The sequence below is a fragment of the Callospermophilus lateralis genome, unplaced genomic scaffold (genome assembly GCF_048772815.1).
Source record: "Callospermophilus lateralis isolate mCalLat2 unplaced genomic scaffold, mCalLat2.hap1 Scaffold_121, whole genome shotgun sequence".
In the NCBI taxonomy this organism is placed as follows: Eukaryota; Metazoa; Chordata; class Mammalia; order Rodentia; family Sciuridae; genus Callospermophilus; species Callospermophilus lateralis.
In genome coordinates this window covers 1-22,552 of record NW_027512399.1, presented here as the reverse complement: position 1 = coordinate 22,552, position 22,552 = coordinate 1, and the positions used below count along the sequence as shown (strand labels likewise).

Genomic DNA, 22,552 nt, shown 5'->3' with positions numbered 1-22,552 from the left:
TTGGGAAACATTGTCCTTCGTATTCTGTATTTCATCTTTAGCCTTTAATTTTAAAAGGGAGAGTAAGGTATAAACTATTTTATTTTGAGTCTTTTTAATGTAACTTTCCCCAGATGCTTTACTAAGCTCTACATTGAGTTATAGACATGAAAATAATGATAAGATGTGTGGAGCCAGTGTGTGGGGTGTACAATGTGTTCTATTTATTTTTTGTGGTGTAGGGCATTGAATGCAGGACTTTGCACATGCTGAGCATGTGCTACTAAGTTGTGTCACCAGCCTAGGCTATGTTATTTAAAATCAAACCTTCATGCCTGGAGCCATCTTGACTTGCCATGGGTTCCTAACTTTTAAATTTTTTGTTTGGGTGTGCCTGGGAAGTAGATAGCCAGCAGTAAAGATAGGGCAATCTATTAGTAAGAAAGAAGGATCATCAGGCATCCTCCAATGTATTTATAATATGTATACTTATTTATGAAAGACTGGGAAACCTTCACTGAGTAGAATTATAAACTTTTAACAGATGACAGTACAATATCAGGTAATAAAAATTGTTGATTCTGTGTCTCATTTTATTATGTTGAAGACCTCACTTGTAATTGTTTCTTTAAAAGATTATATTGTTATGTCTTGAGTAATTTTAGAGCAAACAACCCAGTTTATATGACTTTTATGAAATAATTTAAGAATTTCTGATATATTAAAAAAGCTTATTAGATAAAACAATAAGCAGTTAACATATAGTAATCACCATATGGTATCAGGGTACTTAATCCTCACAACCTATATATGTTTTATAAATGAGGAAACAGGGTTTTAGTGAAAGTAACTTGCCTGATGTTGCATTGTCTCATAAAAGGCAAAGACAGGGCTGGGGATGTGGCTCAAGTGGTAGCGCGCTCGCCTGGCATGCGTGCGACCCGGGTTCGATTCTCAGCACCACATACCAACAAAGATGTTGTGTCCGCCGAGAACTAAAAAATAAATATTAAAAAAAAATTCTCTCTCTCTCTCTCTCTCTCTCTCTCTCTCTCTCTCTCTCTCTCTCTCTCTCTCTCTCTAAAAAAAATTTAAAAAAAGGCAAAGACAGAACATGACTTTAGAGCACTAGTTTTTACTGCTGTCACGGAGTTGATTTTACATTGGCATTAGATCTAAAGGTAGAAATTACATATAGTAAGAATTACCCTTAAATACCTCAAGACTCTCAAAAAATTCAGTACAGTTATTTTTCTATACTCTGAATAGATCATTATATCTTTGATTGAACATTGTTGTTATTAAAAACTGTGATACTGTATTTTCATCACCCTTAGCACATTAAAATGCATATGTACATAACATCAGAGATGTATAAGTCCACCTCAGGGAATTATAGATTGATGTTTTCTGTCTCAGGATTTTGGATAAATGTGCATTGAATGAAGTAGCAGTCATTTGAACTAGTTAAATTGTACCTGCCGCTCATGTATTTTTCTGCATTAGTCTCTTGCTTTCTGCTTCACTATTTAGTCGTCCAACAAATATTTATTAAGGATGCCTTACTGTATGTCAGGAACTGTTTTAGGTATTATATAGCAGTGTGATTTAGGAATTGGTACTGTAATGGAGAAAGATAATAAATTTGTGTGAATGTGTGTTTGTATATGCTGGTGATAAGTATTGTGGGTAGGAAATAAATGTGGAAAATAAGGAGTGCCAAGCACTGGGGAGGAGGGTTTTCTATTTTATATACAGCATGGGCATTAAAGGGCCTCTTCAAAGGAAATTAAGGAGTAAGCCATGTGGGAGAGGTAACATTATGTAGGCAATGAAGTGAGTATAAACCAGAGTTACTAATAAGATTGGCAAGGAGGCCATTGAAGCTAGAGCAGAGTTAACTAACAGAAGGATGAATTGTAGGAGATAAGGTTGTAGCAATAGAATGCAGGCCAATTTGTGTGGACCCAGAGTCACGACTTTGGAAAGCTCCTGGAAGGTTTTAAGTGAGAGACCTAGCATATTTCAAGAATTACCAACAACCATGGAGAGAATAGATCACAGGGCAGAAAAAGACATGAAAGGAAGATAGAAGTTTTTTTTTTTTTTTTTTTTTTAAATCATAGTCTGGGTGACTTGCACCAGTATGGTAGAAGTGGTTGGAGGTAATGACAAATAGGAATGTTATCAGTAGTCTTGAAAGTGAAGTTGGCAGGTTTTATTAATGTGTTAAAGAGAGAGGGGGGGCAGGAGGGGACACTGAGTTTTTTGTCTTAAGCATTTATAAGAATGGAGTTTTAATATTCTAAGCTATGGAGAAAACTGAGCAAGGAACAGATTTAGGATGGTAGGAGAGAGATATAGGAAACCTAGAGTTTAGTTTGTCCATAGAGAAGCATATAAGATGTCAAGTAATATTGCCAAATAAGCATTTGGGTAGGTGGTATTTAAAATCATGAAGCTGGATGAGGTAACCTAGTAAGTGATTCTAGTAAAGAGTTCTGGGAAATGAATTCTAGTGAACTTTTGTTCTGTCCTGTTGTTCTGGTATCTGTTTCTTGGCCAAGTTTTTCTCTCTTTTTTCCTCCTCTCTTTGAATACTTTATAAGTGAATTTGTGTTAAGTTGCTTATATCTATGATATAAGATAGTGCATTACACTGCTAGTCTTAAGATACAGCTTAAATTATTCTAACATGTTGTTCTTACATATTGCTTTGGACATTGTGAAGAACTATTTTCTATTTTTTTTAAATTTTAATTGACATATAACAATTGTACATATTTATTGGAAATAGAGTTATAATTCAATACATGTTTACAATGTATAAGTTCAAATTAAGGTAATTAGCATTTCCCTCAAACATTTTTATCATTTGTGTTGGGAACATTCACATAATTCTCTTCTAGCTCTTTATAATAATATATAAATTATTATAAACATAGTCACCCTGCCGTGCTGTTGGATACTAGAACTTATTCTTCCTATCAAAGTGTTTTGTTTTCCAGTGTCTGATCTCCCTCATCCATATCCCTGCACCCTTCCTAGCCTCTAGTGACCACTTTATATACTTCCCATGAGATCAACTTTTTTATCTTGAATGTATGAGTGAGAGCATATGATTTTTGCGGGGGGAGGGTACTGGGAATTGAACCCAACTATACTTTACCACTGAGCTATATCCCCAGCCCTTTTCATTTTTTGAGACAGGGTCTTGCTAAGTAGCTGAAGCTGGTCTCAAACTTGAAATCCTCTTGCCTTAGCCTTCGAAATTCTGGGAATACAGGAATGAGCATTACACCCAGTTGAATATGTGATATTGTATTTCTATGTCTGGCTTTTTTTTTAATGAAATGTTTGCTGTGTGCTAGTAACTTTGCTAGATACTTCTCTGTATATTACCTCAGAGAAGTATTACCTTAAATTTTATGAAGAGTTGGTTGTATTTAAAGGGAAATAGTGATGTATCTGGCAGAGATACAGCTTTGAAGAAAATATTTTGCATGTGTTATTTTAAATTTCTATATACTATAAGCATATGTATATGAAATATATTTTTTATATTATTGAGAATAAATGTGTAAAGGTTTCAGTTGATATTATACAGTAGGAAGAACACTGGATCAGGGAGTCTAGCATTGTTATTATCTAGCTATGGGAGAGGGACTTAGATTTCTCTTGGGTTCTATTTCCCATCTGTAGAATGTGATAGGACCAGGATATTAGGAGGAACTCAGGGAGTTTTCAACTGAAACATAGGTTATGATCAGTTATATTTTATGCCTCCGTATCTATGTTGACCAGTGTAGTAGCCACTGGTCACAATTACCTGTGTAAATTAATTAAATAAAATTTAAAATATTTAGCTCCTCACTTTCATTTGCCACGTTTCAAGTGCTCAGTAACCATTATATGGCTAGTAATTACCATGTTGAACAGCAAAGCTCTAGAGCATTTTGTTATTGCAGGAAATTTTATTGGACAACATTGCTTTGTATAACCATTTTTGTAACTTAACCTTTGAAATATCTAGTTAGATTTACTTGAGTTTAGAGGGTGTAATTTACTTTACCAACTTGTCAAATGATTGAAAATAGCAAAATTTTAAAATGATTTTGACATTTTCTAAAATTAAAACATGTTTAGCTCATTTTCATAGTATCATGTTTTTAAATAATTTAAGTTTATAATTAAAAGCTTTCATACATTTGGTATAACTTCTATTTGAACCTGTTAATAGAACTTTTATGTTTGACTCTATATAGTAACAAATACATTTGATAGTAATATAAGTTTTAAAAAATACTATCTATGATAAGAAATTATAAACTTTCATTAAAATTAAGTTAGAGTAGTTCCAGGACACAGAATTTTGTGGTTATAAAAGTTATTTTTCCTTTTTTCTGTTTCTCAATAGAAAAAAGGAATACATCATTGTACAAAATGTAGACTGCAATTTTTGACATGCAAGGAGAAAATGGATCATAAGACACAGCATCATCGAACATTTATAAAACCTAAACAACTAGAAGGATTTCCTCCTGGAACAAAAGTGAGTTCAAATATGTTATATTTTAACATTTTGTATAATAAAAATTAGCTCTAACCTGGTTTTATCTATTAAATATGACTTTTTAAAAATGACTTCAGATTTTTATTGACTAATTTTAGTTTTCATTGTTTTTATGCTTAGAAAGGAAAGCTTTAACCATTGAGTTCAGTGGTGGGTACTACGTTGAAATGGCATTTCTCCATTAAAAGTGTACGTAGTTTAACTGTTCCTTGGGTCAGGGGGTTGTTTCAATATTATATAGGCTATTTTTGAACTATGTCAGTTTTAGCAGTTAACTCTAAGAGACTTGATATCAGGAATCTTATTTTATTTATCTTTGTATCCCCAATGTCTGACATAGTGCCTTGAATGCCATAGGTTCTCAGATGTTTGTTGAAGTTGTTATCATTTAGTCTACTCTCAGAGAAGCAAGTACTGCTGCTGGACAGCATTGCATTTTAAGTGAGCAAACACATGTCTGACTGCATACTGATGATTGTAATTTGCTTTTCCCTTTCTGCCTTATATACATCTGTTTTCTCTAACTTCTTTACATATAGTCAGCTCTTGAATATTTGCTCTAGTGGAGGAAAACAGAGGCATGGATAATCCAAAGTGAAATAACCCCCAAAACATTTATATTTGGCTTTGGGTACTTACCTTTGAATGTGGGTATGTCTGGTACTTGAATTAAATAAAATAATATAAAGCCATGCTCTGAAGACTTAGAGCAAGAGAAGCTATCCAGCATTCTTCCCTGCAAACCATTCATTTCATGCTGGAACTAGACATGCAGAACACTAATGTAAGCAGTGCAGTCCTCTCTCATTTTTCCCCTTAATAATAATAATAATATTAATGATAATGATACTAAATGTTGTTATGACATCTTAGAATGAGGCTTTCAGTGTACTTTTCATACATTGTATTATTTAATCCATACAATCATTCAGTGAGTAGAAAAGGCAAATAGTGCCCTGTATTTTAGATATGAAGAAGTTTAAAGAGGATATCTTATTTACTCAAGATTACATGGCTTGGAAGGCATAATGTGAGATTCAACCTCAGTTCTTTTGATTCCTGACCTAGTGCTTTTGTATAATACCTAAGCACACGTTTCATAGGACTTCATCATAGTCTGTTCCTCACATGCATGAGGAGAGTATAGTCAAGTGATCAATGAGAATGTTGGTAGGCAATTGACCTTTCCATTGTCAACTAACAGATATAATTGAATATTTTCTATTTTGAACACTAAATGATAAATTTTGTGTTAGTTCCCTTTAAGAGAAGTCTCAATATTAAATTCTTCACACAGTGCAAAAAGTTGACTTAACTCTTTCTTATAACATTTTATAAGTATAAATCCAGGATAATGAGCCTGTAAAGGAGAGGTCACATTTACTATAGATCTATTTGTTTTGTAGTTATGAAAGGGTGATATCAGTAGGCCTTTCTAGAGTGATTTTTCAAGCTTTGTGAAACTTAGACCTATATATGAATTTTTAAAAAAATTATGTCACAGCATAAAAATAGCTATGGAATGTGCTCTTTTGATAGTCATACAATTTTTATTAACTCCTAATTACTCATTAATAACTGTGTTTACACATAACTGATTTTACATTAAGTGAATAAATATCAAATTTAACTTTATTTAATTGTTTTGAACATTTGGAGTAAATAAGACTAAATACAATTGTAGTTTATGTGTACTCTTTCAAAATACTTGATGTTTAAGTGGTTTTTGTACAGTGATATTTTAATAGTAATATAGTGATTTTTTTTGAAGTAAATATATTCTGCATTCTTGTAGGTTACTATTCGAGCTTCAGTTGGACCTCTTCAGTCAGGATCTTCACCTACACCTTCCATTAATGCAAGCACTTCTACCCTTCAGCTCTCACCTCCAAGGACTAAAAATATAACTGCTAAAAATCCCACAAATCGAATACAAGTAAACCTAATACAACCAAATCCAATGCAAATAAACCTAATGGAAATAAGCCTAATGGAAGTAAATCTAAATACAAATCAAAAATCTCTAATATGCAAAAGAAACAAAGCACATTGGCTAATAGCAATAAAAAAATCCAAGTTAATACTGCATTGAGGAACTTAATGTGATGTTTTATTCCTAATATACAATACCAATTTAAATTTAAGTATAAAAACATTATACTTTAGTTAATTAGAATAGTAATATGGCTCTTACTTATTACTTTTGTTTTAAAATATATTTATACCATTTTCTTTGTGTCTCCACAAGGTGTCGTCGGGGCATTCACAAGTGCATTGAGTGCTGTTCTGAAATAAAAGATTTTGCAAACCATTTTCCTACATATGTCCACTGTAGCTTTTGCAGATACAATACTATCTGTAGTAAAGCCTATGTAAATCATATGATGAGGTAAGAAGAGTTAAACCTGTAAATTGACAACTAAAATTATAGTACAGGAAGTTTTTGTTTTGAAGCAAAGTTATCCCTATTAGAAACTAGTTTTTCTCCTCAAAGAGCCAAAAGGACCTAGCAGTAAGGAACTTTTAAGATACTATCTGATGTTATTTTCCAACATAGTAACTCAAGTAATTACTGGTCTTAAATTGTAAGAACGGTTAATTAAACTAATAAAATTAGGATAGGTTTGTTGGGAAAATAATTTTTCTGTTTTTTTATTTTTCCCTATAGGTATTTAAAAATGGTGATTTTCAAATAAAACTTTAAGTGTTTTAAGCTTATTTAGCATACAAATAAATGTCCTCATTAGGAATATCCTCTTCAAATTAGTCACTTTGAGAGAAGCTGTGGTTTTGTGATGAAATCCAGTGATTACTGCTTCTGCTCATAGAGGAATAGCTGTACCTAAATGTATTGATAGTTGAAACTATTAACCTTTTATTCAACTAGTAGCTGTAGCTTTTTAATTAATAGCTAACATTATTGGAGGATTTTCAGTGATGTTAGGAACTTCATTGAATCTGGTTTTCTTTCTATGGTCCTTCATCTGTCAGGCCATCTATACATACATTTGTTCAGTGAAAAGGAGAGACTCTTCTGGTTATGATGCCACCGTTGGAATTCTTTTTCATTAATTCATTTAATTTATGTTGTTTAAGTACCTATCATTACACTATGCTAAGAAACCCCTTCAGAACCCATATTATTTTCATTTGTATTTCTTTAATAGGAGAATATTTTATTCTATCAGGGTGGATTTTTTATCTTTAAAAATAGTTATTCCATTATAAATGTGATATACTGCTTATTCATAGTGAGTTTGTTACATTTAAATAAACATTAGAATTAATGTATAACTGAGTTTCTTGGAGATCATGACATAACCTCTGTTTTGCTTTCTTATCATTATCAGAAACTGCGTTTCCAGAATTCTCCTACCTTTCATGGAAACTTTAGCCCTTCTCTCTCAGTTTTTCTGCCTTGATGATTGGCCTACCTCCTGGTGTTTTGGCTTCTTTAGTGCCAGCACTTCACATCAGCTTTTAAGTTTTGGGTCCTCTTCATTTTTAGTCTCATCCTATATACTCTTCATTCCTTCTGAATTCTTAATACTCTATGATGTTCAGAGTTTTGACTCTTTTTGCCAGTCTAGCAGCATTCATCTAACTTTATAGTCATCGTGGTCCTCTGTTTCGAATCCTGTTCTTTTCTTTGTCTTCTACATTTTTATTCATGCTCACCTAGCATAAAAGCCAGTTTAAGATTTCAGCCTCTTCCCCTTTCCATCTTTATGTATGCTTAATTCTAGAATACAAGAGTTTATTTATTCATTCTGACTTTATAATCTTTAACTTTGATTAAGACCTATCTCTTTATTTTTCTTTTTAAAGACCTCCTTATTTTTACCTACAGTGTTTGTTTAATCCTTTTTCAGTATCCTAAAGATTTTATTTTCATCTTTCAGTTGTTAACCCAACTTATTAATTGCTCAATTGAAGGTCATCTTTTTCATTTTTCCTTAAATTAGCTCTTTTCAACTCCAAATATTTTTCTTCATCCAGATATTAATCTCAGAAATTAAGCTTGTCCCATTTCTCCATAGCCAGTTCTATCTTTTATTTCCTTCAATTCATCATAAACTAATTCAGTTAACTTGTATCTTCATCCCTATGTCACTATTGGTCTTCTGCTTATAAACACTTTCTTTAATTTTAGGATGAGGGAGCTGTGTCCTTCCTGCGTATTTTCTTTATTTCTTGTCAGCCTTTTTCCATCAACATTTTTCAAAATGTTTGTTGCCAGCTTAATTGTGACTCATTTCTTTACCCTTTTGAGTATCATCCCTACCTATCAACTAACACTGACCCTTTAAAGATTATTGTGTCATGTACTTATCACCACACTTTTCCTCTTTTTTCATTCTTTACTCCTTAACTTTATTTTTAACGTTGTTGCCACTCACTTTTGAAACGTTTCTCTTTAGTCTCTATTAAGCGGTTAATACCATTTTTCTTCTTTTTAGGTAACACCTCTCTTTCATTGCCTGTCTCCAACTGTTTATAGTCCCTTTCTTAGTAATTTTAGCACTTGCACTTTCAGCTTTCAACTTGAAATCTTAGAATTTCAATCTTTTGTTTTTCTAAGATCCAAATCTGTGTTTCTAATTATTTTGTAGATGCTTTTACCCTAGACCCACTGGCATCTCAATAGAACAACAATAAAAGCCAAATATTATTATCTGTCTCAGATTCACATTACTATCATCCCAACTTTTTAAGTTCCATCTCTTTCAGGGCACCATTTTGTGTGAATGTTTAGCTCCAGCTAGAAATAATTTACTGCTCCAAGTTTCTGAAACTCAAGAAGTTCTTTGGATTCACTGTGCATCATGGCTTCCTGAGACTGCCTCCCAACCACTGCAGTATCTGATAGACCTATTGCTCTAAACCAGGCGCCATTATATTTTCCCCTAGTATACTTCTGGGTAGAATGCTAATCTCTTATTCTGTTCAAAACACAAAGCTACCTAAGGATGTCTTTTATTTTGCCCTTAATTTCTAAAGGATCAAATTGGAAAGTATTTTGTGTTTCTTAAACTAAGGTTCATCTGGCCTTCCTTCTCCCATTTATCATAGGTTTCCTTCCTGTCCTGAAGAACTTCCAAATCCATTATATCTCCAACCATTTGCAGTTGGCTCAAGACATTCTTCTTACCCTTTTTCAAACCACCCAAACCTGCATTTCATTGTCATCACATATACTCCTTATTCATTGTTAGCTCCTTTCTCCTTTTTTTTTTGTTTTGTTTTTCCTTCATTGATACTGTTGTTTCCTTTGCCTTCTCACTGAGTAGCACACCCTTATTTCTACTTACTGCAGATACTTGATCTAGGTTTGAAGTTTTTATGAAGGGAAGCTTCATTTCTCCAAAAGATGTGTACATTCAGTTCTTACCCTATACCATACCAACTCTGTAGCCTTTCAAGTAGTCTTTCTTTCTGGTCTCATACCTGCCCAGTCTTCTATAAAGAGAGACTCTGATCCTCATAAGTTGGCTAATCTTTTCAAAAGTATTTTTCTTCCCATACTTATTTTATATAGTAGTTTTTTCTTATTCTTTATTAGTCCCCATGACACCCTGTCCTTCCCTCCCAGTTCATCTTTCAAATGGTCAATTCTTTTGAATTGTGTACCATTCATCTGATCTGCCTTTCATTTTGTTTGTGTATGTAGAATCTCCTTGAGAAGTGGTCTTTGTATTTATCATATCACTTACTACTTTATAAACTATAAATGATAATCATTATTTATAATTAGAAGAGGCCCCAAACTTAATCTCAAAGAAGAGATTAAAAAATCTTGAAGCTGTTGAAACATCTTTAAAGTCAGACTCTTTGAAGGAAACAGATCATTAACTTCATAATTATAAATTATTTTTTAAAAATAGTATTACTGGGGTCAGTTATTTGAATTATTGTACTTTGCTAATAGCTTGTAAGTGGTAATCGAAATCACCTGAGAAAGTGAAAATTAACTACTATATAATATTACTGTTATTCCTCAAAAAGATATATGAGACAACTTTTTCTTCTACATGTAAGAGAATTAAGTTAATGGACATTACTAATATCTCTTTTTAATAGTATTTATATCACCCAGATTCATTTTCACAAATACTGATTATTACATACTAGGAAGGTACAGTTTGTGTTTTAGTCAAAAGACCTGACAAAAACAATTAGAGAAGGAAAAGTTTATTTTGGAGCTCATAGTTTTAGAGGTCTCTGTCTGTAGATGGTTGACTCCATGGGCCTGGGCCTGAGATGAGGCAGAATATCATGGTGGAAGCAAATGGTGGAGGAAAGCAACTGGGAACATGGCATCAGGAAGGAGAGGCAGAGCACTCTCATGATCACAAAATATATATCCAAAGACGAGCCTCCAGTCACACCCTACCTGCCTACAGTTACCACCCAGTTAATCCCTATCTGGGATCAATGCACTGATTATGTTAAGGCTCTCATAAACTAATTGAGTCATCTCTAAACTTTCTTGCATTGCTCACACATGAGCTTTGGGAGGCATATGAAACCATACAGTTTTCTATAAAGTGTGATAGGCAGGTAGTATTGGGGGTCAAGTCCTTGCTGTTAATTTTTGCTAATTAGTAGGAGAAATATGTTTACCTAGGTTAATGTGATAAGCAGATGACTATGAGAGCACAGAGAAGGTAAGAATAAATTCTTTAAATAAGAAGTAGAGAAGACTTTCTATAAATGACATTTCTCTTAGGCTTTGAAGAAAGATGTTAAACGTTTCCAAGTAAAACGAAAGCTGTTGTAATGATTTGTTCCTGTACACAGAGTTCTGTGTCACTGTTGATTTTTTTCTTGCATTAATTTATGAATATATATTCATTCCACATTTATTTATTAGCATTTATTCTGTGTCAAACCATCTTCTTCTCTTTCACTCAACCATGAATTCTAGGGCAGGCGACTTACCACTCTAGTTATTATATCATCATTCTACAGTGTCTTAAATAGTAGGTATACCATCAATATTGTTGGATGTTAAGGAAGTCATTCCTTTTGTGTTTCTCAGAAAGTTAAGTTGTTTCTTACATGGAATCAAGATTATTAAGGAAAATATGGTCAAAGAGGGATTTTGTCCTCAATTTCCTTGAGGTATAATTTATACCTAATAAAATTTACCTATTTGTGAAGAACAATTCAATGAGCTTTTGGTAATTATAGTCATGCAGTTGGGTAGCAGGTTTTTTAGACCTACGTCTTAACACTGTATTTTTACTGTATTGAATAAAAGTCTTAGCCTTTTCTGTTTTCTTAGGTGTGTTTCTGTATTTCTATCAACTTTGTGGAAATAGGGAAGAAAGGTAGCTTTTTCCTCCTTTTTATTTGTGAGTTGTGATTCACTTTTCCATTCTTACATTACAAAAAATTGCAGTTGTAGAAGTTATGTAGTAAATACAGATGAGTTACAGAGGCAGTATAAATGCTTTTTTTTTCCAAAGATAGGGAACTCTAAATCATAACTGGATTCAGACAACTAAAAATTTAATTAGGAACATTTGTAGATATTTGGTTCAAGTTATAGATAGATGTGGAAGCCATCAAAAAGACCCTAAAATATAATTTTTCTCTCTCCTTATCAAAGAATAAATAAAAACAGTATACTTATTTGAAGAGAAAAAACTTTAAAATGTCATTAAAAAAATAACTTATTTTGAACTGAACCTGGTGGTACATACTTGTAATCCCAGTGACTTAGGAGGTTGAGGCTAGAGGATTCCAAGTTGGAGGCCAGCTCATCAATTTATGAGAGACCTAGTCTAAAAATAAAAAGGGCTGGAGGTATATTTCACTGGTAGAGCATGCTGGGGTTCAATCCCCAGTAAACCTGCCTCCCAGTCTTGGACTCATTCCTCTAAGGAAACAATGATTTATATAATTTTTTGCACACAATTTCAGGGCTTCCCAACCCCCGATCTCTCTAAAAACTGTGTTTTTGTGATAATATCTTAAATTCATAAATCTCCAAATAATAGTTACCCTAGCTTGAAGAAATGATATTTGAAATCTTCTGAGGCTGTTTTCTAGGGATTATATTTAGCCAGAACATTTCTGTTCCTTTACATACAGGCATCACTGATGTGAGTAGCCATTTATCTAGTTTGTTGGCTACTGCTTTTCAAACTTTAACTTATATAAGAACCACTGAAAAACTTGTTAAGGCAGTTTCCTGGATCCCACTGCCAGAGATTAATTCAGTAGGTTTGTGAAGAGCCTAAGATTTTGCATTTCTAAATAAACTCTCAGGTGATGGTGATACGGTTTTCTGTGACTTTCAGATATAGTGTGCTAAACTACTTCTGGTTTTCTAGTACAGAAAGCTTTCCTTATTGGCTACAATGTTTGGTTAGTGGTTTTTTGTTCTGTGATTAGAGGAAGCATTAAGTTATGAGTTCTGCTTTTTTTCTTAAACCTCTACTAACAATTACAAAGAACTGTCTAGATGTTTGAATTTACAGATGGTAAACAGTAATATTTAGCTGAAATAGTGTGTACTTTCTAGATCAATTGAATTCTGTTCCCCTGCCTCTATACCAGCATGCTAAGATTATTAAAAAGTTATTTTCAAAAAGTTGATTTCTAATAATAATTCAGATTGTAGCAAAATTAATTTGTTAATAAAAATTTAGAATTGTTTTAAATGTATAATAAATGAAAAATTTAGTTTGTTTTTTAACTCTTTGAGCATTTCCTTTTTACATAATGGTGAGGTATTGATCATCTAAGTATATGCTTAGGGAAAAAAGTATGTGTCATTAGGAATTAAAAGCAAAATGGAATATCAGATCAAATGTTAAATTAAACAGAGTTAATGGTTCAGTATTTATTCTATAGTCTTTTAAAAACTAGAAACTTAAGTACAGACTTGAAATATGTTTATAAATTAATATAATTATTATTATGAAATAATATAATTCTATACTAAAATTATTAAAATGTCTTCTGTCTCTCCAGCTTTCACAGTAGTCGTCCAAGTAAAAGGTTTTGTATATTTAAGGAGCATTCTGAAGATCTCAGGTAACTAGTTGATTTTTTTTAATTCTTTCTACTAAACAATGGTTATAATTTACATTCTTTCTTGCATAACAAATTTATTGAAATATAATTCACATGCTGTACAATATGCATTTAACAATAAAATTAATAGGTTATGGTATTGTGCTATATTATACTATACAGTATAGTATAGCATCCAAACCTATAATAGGTTATAATATTATACTGTACTGCTGCTGTACAGCAATGACCACAGTTAATTTTAGTACATATTGGTCATTCCAAACAGAAACCCTTTCCCCATTCATTAGTGGTTATCCCCATTTCTTTTCAACTCTCCCCATTACTAAGCAATCATGAATCTACTTTGTGCCTATGTAGATTAGTTCATTCTAGATATTTTCTACAAATGGAATGATAGACTGTGTATGTAGTCTTTTCCAACTGTCTATAAAGGTTTATGTATATTGTAGCATGCATGTATGAATGCTTCATTTTTCAAAGTGCTGAATGATATTCCATATTATGAATATGTCATAGTTTAGCCATTCATTCAGTTCATTTTCACTTTAGGTTGTTATAATGCTACATTGTGAACATTTACATATTAATTTTTTTAAGGACATGTCTTTTTATTTTTCTTTAGTATATACTTAACATTAAATTTGCTGGATTTTATAGTACATTGATCCTTTTGAGGAACTGCTAAATTGCTTTTCAAAGTAGCCTCATTATTTACATTCCCACCAGCAGTGTATGAGGGTTCTAGTTTCTTCACAATCTTTTGTAACATTCTGTATTATATCTTTTTTGTTATAGTCATCCTAGTTGCTAGGAAGTGCTGTATCATTGTGGTTTGCACTTTTAAATTAAACTGTCTGGGAGTGCCAGTTTGGAAATCTGAGTGATTCCTAATGGATATTATATTGCTCCTTATAAGACCTGAGATATGCCATTAATCTCTTGGTAAATTTATTTCATTGGTGACAAATGGTGTCAAGATGAAATTCTCATGCATTTGCATTGTAAAATGAAAGGAAAAATCAGGCCCACCAACAATATTTGAATATCAAAAAGTTACTTAAGATACCTATTAAAGTGACGCTGTTAATTTTTGAAGCACATATATGAAACCACTGAAATTCTTGAAATCAGTAGTCTTCATAATTCTTTTTTGTTTGTTTCTTTTTCAAATAGAAGTATACATCTTAGCTTCTGTAAAGAAACTATGGATGAATGTTGATAATTAGCATTGGTTATACCACACACTGAATTCAAAATCCATTGAGCACCATTTTTTAAAATTCTGATTTCCTTTGTTTCTTTTTCTTTGTTTATTTTCTGCTTATGTTGCTATTCTCCTTGAAATAACAATATCTTTGTTCCACCAAACTAATTTATTGATAAGTATAGCCAAAGACTTGTTTGATGCTTTGGGTTCATGGAAAAGGAGGAAGAGGGAATGGCATTATGTCTTAGGATCTTTGTGTTTATTATCTCCTATGCATAGTTTACTCTTTCCCAGATATTATATGGTTACTCCTTTATCTCCACTCTGACAGTGATCCTTTCCTTAATTACTGCATTTGAAATTGTATCCACTCCCCCCATGCTTCACTCTAGCACTTTTACCTCCTTTTAATATTTTTTTTCAAAGTGCATTTGCAATACTGTATATTTTACTTTTTGTTTGTCTGTGGTCTGTGTTCTCTTAATACATTCTATGTGGCTTGTGTTTTTTTTTGTTGTTGTTGTTCATTTGTTTTTGTTTTTTTAAGCCTAGCATATAGTAGGCATTCAGTAAATATTTGTTGAATAAATTAATGTATATGGAAAAAATATGTATTTGGACAAAAGGTCCCATTTATGATGCTGAGCCAGTAGCTCACAGGAAGATAAAAAATAATGGTTCAATATTAAAACTTTTAGTCTCATTAGAGTGTTTATTGTATTCAGAGAAATTGATTGTTACTTGAGGTACTGCCTTAATAAAGACTTTTATAAGAATGAATAGGATTTATTGCATTTTAAAAATCAGATTTTAATTTGATTTTTACCTCATTGTTGTCTAGCTCAGATGTGTGTTAGTTTTTTAAACAAATTATCTGATTTTTTAAAGGTCTGGAGTGTTTTTCTCTCAACTACCATTATGTCTCACATTGGAATTGGTCAATTTCTGTGAGTGGAACTTAGCATATTTATAAAATTCCATATCCCCCAATCTTTGTAATTACTTATTGAAATGGAATACTTTTTATTGTGTATATTATGTGTATTATGCATTTATCATGTATGTATTGTAGCAGGTTCTGTGTAGATGATAGGGATAAAGCAATCTTGGAACTAGCCTTCAGGGAATGTTGTTCATTAGGTGGGAAATAAAGTATGAACAGAAGTAACTATGGATTTTAATAAGTGCAATAAGTTATTTCAGAGAAGTGAGAGATTACTTGGAATGATCTGGATAGGAATTAGGTTTACTTTGTTTTTAAGGATGAGTGTTTTTTTTTAAACTGGCAGAAGAAGCAGAGGGATCTTCTAGTTGGAGAAAATAGGACAAAAGTGCAGAAATGAAAAAGAGAAGACATACAGAAAGTATGGCTAGTAGTAAATGGATGGAACATGATGTTTGTGTGATAGTAATGGATTAAAGTCTGTAGCAACAATTTTGAGCTTACAATCATATTGGAATGCATTGAAAATTAAACTTAGGAAATTTGGACTTAATTCAGAGGGCACTGGAGAACCATTAGTGTTTTGTGTAGATTCAAGTGATACTGAAGGAAAGTTGAATTCAGGGACATGCAAGGTGAGTTGTAGGTGCATAAATCATTTAGATTAGGGATCTGAATTAAGGTGGTGAGGTGGTATTACATTGTGTTTATGATGTAATATGGGCTCTGGAATCAAAGTGCATAATTTTACACCTGATTTTGACCTTTACCAGCTCTATGTCCTTGGTAGGCTACTAAGCTAACTCTGTACTGTATAAAAGGGTAATAATTATAACACTTAACTCTTCAGGTTGTTGTAAGATTTAGATGAGATGATATGTTTAAAAGCAGCCTGGCACAGATAAGTACTCAATAAGTTGTTAATATTATAGAATGCTTGACATATTAAATGTTTTAAGAAAGGAGAAAGTCATAGGTGACTATGGTTTGAGCTTTAGTGTCAAGTGAAATGGGACCATAAGAAAGTCAGGAGGAGATGATTTGGGGAGAAAGCAGATGATTTTAGATTTGATGTGCCAGTGAATTCTCTCAGTGCACACATATATCATGCTATTAAAATAGAACTTAAGGAGGAGAAATCAGTCTGAAGTATCCTGTTTGTTTGTATTCATATACTGGTGTAACATATATATTATGTAATGAACATCAAATATATGAACGTTGAATGTATATACTTTGTATTAAACTGATAATAACAGTGATCAGTTAAATGATCAATTTTTTCACCTAAACAAAATTTAGGTGAAACTTTGATTTATTAGAGAGATTCCAAAGACTCTTATAGACCCTTAAGTAGAGGAGCAACAGGCAGAGCAAATAAGGAAAACAAAAAGTCATCAAGAACTTACTTTAGTTCTCTCTGCTTTGATCTGCTAAGGCAGCACAATGCTGTCTTATTTTCTCTGGACTTGGGTTTCTTTCTGCTTTCTCTGTACAGACCATCTTTTCTCTACTAATGACTCAACTATAATATTCCCAGACTCACATATTTTCCCAAATCAAGAAATTTGATTAAAAATTCCAATTACAAATCCCTGTTTAAAACAGATTGAGTTAGTCATGCCATCCCTTTTTAAATTATCTATATCCAGTGGAATAGGCAGTAGCCTGTTCTTTACCAGTGAAACTCTTTTTAGTATCTATGAGGGCAGTTTGTTCATAGAAAAAATTGTAGTTAGTTATTTAAGCTAAGTATTTTACATTTTAACTTTCTTTAAGCTTTTAAGTCTCCATACTCCATTTAGAATTTTAGAAATACTCCATTTAGAATTTGAGTACTTTTTAGTAATCACTTTCTAGAGGAACTTTAATTTAATGTAAGATAAAGTTCATTTAAATTGAACAGAGTGAATTTTTTTCAACAGTGACATTTAAGTTCAAATTACTTTAAACAATTTAGTGTCATTTATCCATTAAATATACTTGATTTTCTTTTAAACAGCACTTCAAATGCTTGACCCAACTAGCTCCCAATTGCTTAACATTTTAATAAATCTAATAAGTTCAATTATATAGTGGCTTTCTAAGTTCTCTGAACCATCTCAATATTTTTACAGTCTTAATAATATTTAAGATACTTTTCAATTAAAAGTCACGAGATCAAACACATTTTAAATATGAATCTTAAGGCCATTGACACATAACTTTAACATGCCAATTATGTTTAAATACTTCAGATAGCAAATGTTATTCAGTTTAATTCAGTGAGTATAAGAACTATTCTAGACTCAGAAAAAGTTTTTCATGATTTTGGGACTTGTTTCCTAACTTCCTTTGAAAGTCCTTAATCATTTCATGTGTTATTTAAGAATCAAGAACATATTGGAGTTCTCCCTGCTTTGACCTGCTAAGGCAGCATGATGCTGTCTTTATTTTCTCTGGACTTGAGTTTCTTTCTCCTTTCTCTGTACAGCACTCACAAGTTTTGTTAAAGAGAATGAGTAGTATAGGCCCCATCAGGTAGGCAATAGCATTCACAGTGCTGGGATGATGAGGATTCCAAATTTGTGGACTCCAACATTTTTATTAACTACGTCAGTTAATTCCATGTTAAATAATAACCACCCTTGAAAGATCATGCTAAAACCTTGGCATGTAGTGGCAGGTATCATACTATACTTCTAAATACTTTATAATTTTCTTCTAATTTTGTCCTCAACTAAATAAAACACTAGATTATAAATTTCATTCAAGTACTGACTGGCTTTTTTTGTTGTTGTGGTTCATAATAACAGTGATACAGTTGTATAGACAACCTCAGTAAATATATATTGAGTGAATGAATGCTATTCTCACTTTGCAGATGGGCAGGGGAACAAATAGAATGTGACTTGCCTATATTATTGCAAATTGTTAATGGAACCTAGACTGGTTGTAGGTCTTTTGACTGGTACAAAAGATAAATATTTATAAAACATAAATACTCTATGTAAATAAGTAGTAGCAAAATTTGGACATAGCTGTACCATTTTATAGAGAATCATTTCAGTTACATCAAATTTATATAACAAATAACAAGTTACATTTATTACACAAAAAGATAATTTGTGGAAAAATAATCATTGAACTTGTATATAGATTTAACAACAGATAAAAACTTTTCTTTTATGCTATTTTTTAATAGGGGCATTACTCTAGTGTGCCTTAATTGTGATTTCCTAACTGATGTTTCTGGCTTAGATAATATGGCTGCACACTTAAGTCAACATGAAACCCATACTTGCCAAGTTGTAGTAGAGAAAGGTACGTATATATAACTGTGCGCTTGTGGATTTTGTTATTTATTCCATTATTTTTGGTCAACCACAATATGAACTCTTTACTAAATTGTTACTCTCATCATAGTTCATATGCTGTTGTAAATATAAAACTTTTCTTCTAATTTCAGTTTCTGTCTGTATCCCAAATTCTGAACATCTTTCTGAGTAAGTTTAATTTTTTTCAGTGCATTTTACTTTGATGGATTTTAGCACTTACTGCATTTTTAAGTGTATCATTAATAGCAATGAAAAATATTTTTTAAATGTTTTTTAAACCTGCTTGTTGAAATAGGTTCCTGCTCTGTGGAGCTCGTGACCTGGTGCAAGACAAGTTGGAATTTCCTAAGTTCAAAGTTCTGAGATATTTTCTTACACAAAGCCAGTCAAGCAGCCAAGTTTATGACACTAGCTTTCATTATTCAGCTCTGTTCAGCTTGTAAATGGGTTCAGATTCCTGTTCTACTTTATCTTTGTGTCAAGTTGACATGTCTTAACATACATATTTTTTCTCCAGTTGGTTTTCTCTAAAAATAACTTATTGCTATGGTCTTTTCTTACTTTGCTTAAAATAATTTGTGTTTCTCTCTACTGCACTTGCCTTCAGAGTAATACATTCCAAGTGATATGGTTGTTTGTCTTCTGTTTTGTCTGCTTCTTAATTTCATGTCTTAAGTTTTTGGACCAGATGATTGTCCTTTTTCTCATTTGTTGTCTATCATTGTGCTATCTTTTTTATCAGGTGCAGAATCAGCCCAGAGATTTCAAAAAATATCCAGGGTACACCTGGACAGTGTCCCCCTTCGATGGACACAACTGATGACTGTGTATAAACTATATTATCACCTGTAACTTCATTTTTTAAAAATTGGTTTGACTAAAGCAGGACAAAGCTTGCTAATTATTGTAGGTAATTAGTTGAATTTGTGTGACACTAATAGGTTTTAGCTTAAGCCTGATCTTTCTTTACCATCAAGTTATTCTAAATAGTTGATTTGCCTCATCAGCTATTGCCATGTCACATGTTTATGCTTTTTGGTTACTGTTGAATAGGTCTAATTTTTAGATTGAGTCTATTGTCATTCTTAGAAAATGACTCTTAAGCTATAGAAACTTGGATTCTTGCCTTATTGTCACATTTTGGCAAAACATCTTGCCTGTATTTTAGATGATGGTCAATACTTTGAAGAAGAATAAAGTAGGGAAGAGAAATACAGGAATATGGGGTAGAAATTAGGAGACCACCATTTTAAATCTGGTATCAGGGAAAACTTCGCGGACACATGACATTTTGAGTAGAGGCTTTTACCTATTTTTAAATTGAATTATCTCTTACCTATTGAGTTGTAGGTGTTCTTTATGTACTACAGATAAAAGTTCTTTATTTTTACAATATTTTCTCCCAATCTGTTGCCTAATTTTTGAAAACAGGATTATTTTAATTTAGTCTCCTTTATTCTGATTATTAGTATTTATTTATTTAGTTTAAAATATTTATTCTTAAGTTTTAGATGAACACAATATCTTTATTTTACATTTATGTGGTGCTGAGGATCGAACCCAATGCCTTGTGCATGCTAGGCGAGCACTCTACCACTGAGCCACAACCCCAGCCCTGATTATTAGTATTTAACCAGGAGTTGAAAGCTATACTTTTTTTTCCTGACAAGAATCCTGCTTAGGGGCTGGGGCTGGAGCTTGGGCTTATTGGTAGAGTGCTTGCCTAGCACGTGCAAGGCACTGGGTTCCATCCTCAGTACCACATAAAATAAATACATAAAATAAAAGGTATTGGTTCCAACTAAAACTAAAAAAATAACAAAACAAAAACTATTTAAAGAAAAAAAAAGAATCCTGCTTAGGTTGATAGTCACTCCTAGCAAATTATATGTAGAAATATTCAAATAAAGAAACTATTACACTATAACTTCCCTGAACTCAGGGATGTATAGTTGACATTGCTAAGGGTGTATAGACCGTGAATTCCTGTAAGAGTCCACATAGGTCAGCAAGAGTTAAAAAAAAAAGAAAGCAAATACAGAAAAAGGACAATGGGCCATATTTATTTGTACCTTCTCCTGCATAAGAATTTATAAAAATGTGAGACTATGAGTCAGTGAATGACATTTTAGGAAAATATATTGTGTGGTTTCCAGCTTTGGAAGCAAGTAAGTAAATGGATGAAAATTTGACTGAGTAACATGGTGGAGCTATCTTAGCAAATGTTAAGATTTTTTTGTAAGAATTTCTTGCTTAATGATAAAGGATGCAGACTTTTCATAAAGAGGATAGAGGCCATTGAGAATACTACTTGATCTTTAAGGATATGATTGCATAGAATAGAACTCCTATCTAGTTCTTGTTTTTTGGAACTGTGATGAACTTCTTCTTTAATTGCCTTTTCTACCTAGCACTTGCTGTCATTCCTACTCCCAGACCTCAACCAGAATAGAAATCTTATTTTCAAAATATTTTGCTAGCATTTTTTTTACATATACCATAAAACTCACTATTTTAACGTGTACAGTGAAGTGGTCTTTAATGTATTCACAATGTGTTATAACCATCACTATTGTAATTCCTAAAAATTTCTTCCACTCCAAGAAGAAACTTCACACCTGGTATCAGTCATTCTAAATTTTTCCATATCCTGGAAACCACTCATCTGCTTTCTTTCTCTATGAATTTACCTTTCCTGGACATTTCATGTAAATGGAATCATATAACATGACCATTTACATATGACTTCTTTTTATATAGCATAATCTTTTTGAAGTTCATTCATAACTGTAGCTAGCATATTATGTGAGTTTCATTCCTCTTTATGACTGAATAATAGTCTACTGAATATATGTACCACGTTTTGTTGATGGAAATTTTGGTTTTATGACTTTTTGATTATTACAAATAATGCTGCTGTAAACATTTGTGTACATGTGCTTTGTGTGAACATTTATTTTTAGTTCTTTTGGATATATCCATTCAGGAGTTTGAAGGAGCATACAGTTCCTCTGTATTTAACTATATTAAACTTTTCCACAATGGCTGGCACCAATTTACATTCCCATCAGCAATGTATGGGGGTTCCAGTTTTTTCCGTACTCTCCCTAGGCCTATAATTTTCTTCATCTCTTTAAATTATATCCATCTGCATGGGTGCTAAGTAATTATTTTATGATTCTGATATGCATTTCCCTGATGTCTAATGATACATAATATCTTTTCATGTGTTTATTGGCCATTTTTATAACTTGTTTAGAAATATGTCTAATCATATACTGTGTCTAAAATTGGTCTCTTTTTTTTCCTCTCTTTCTTCATAAGAGTAAGTCTTTGCCTTTTGCTGTCTCAGAAATAGCTTTGGATCTTCACCATTGAGCTTGGCCCTAGAATCCAAATTACTGCCATGGACAATAACTCCATCAAAATATGCTTTTGAAAGCATTTTTAGAATGGAAAGATAAAGGAAAAGCCGTCCACCA

The 22,552-nt window shown here is 32.3% G+C and overlaps 1 pseudogene; it reads left to right on the top strand.

The window, feature by feature from the left end:
- LOC143387188 (zinc finger protein 280D-like) overlaps positions 1 to 19,242 on the top strand; it is a 54,434-nt pseudogene extending 35,192 nt beyond the window's left edge.
- The last annotated feature ends 3,310 nt before the right edge of the window (positions 19,243 to 22,552 follow it).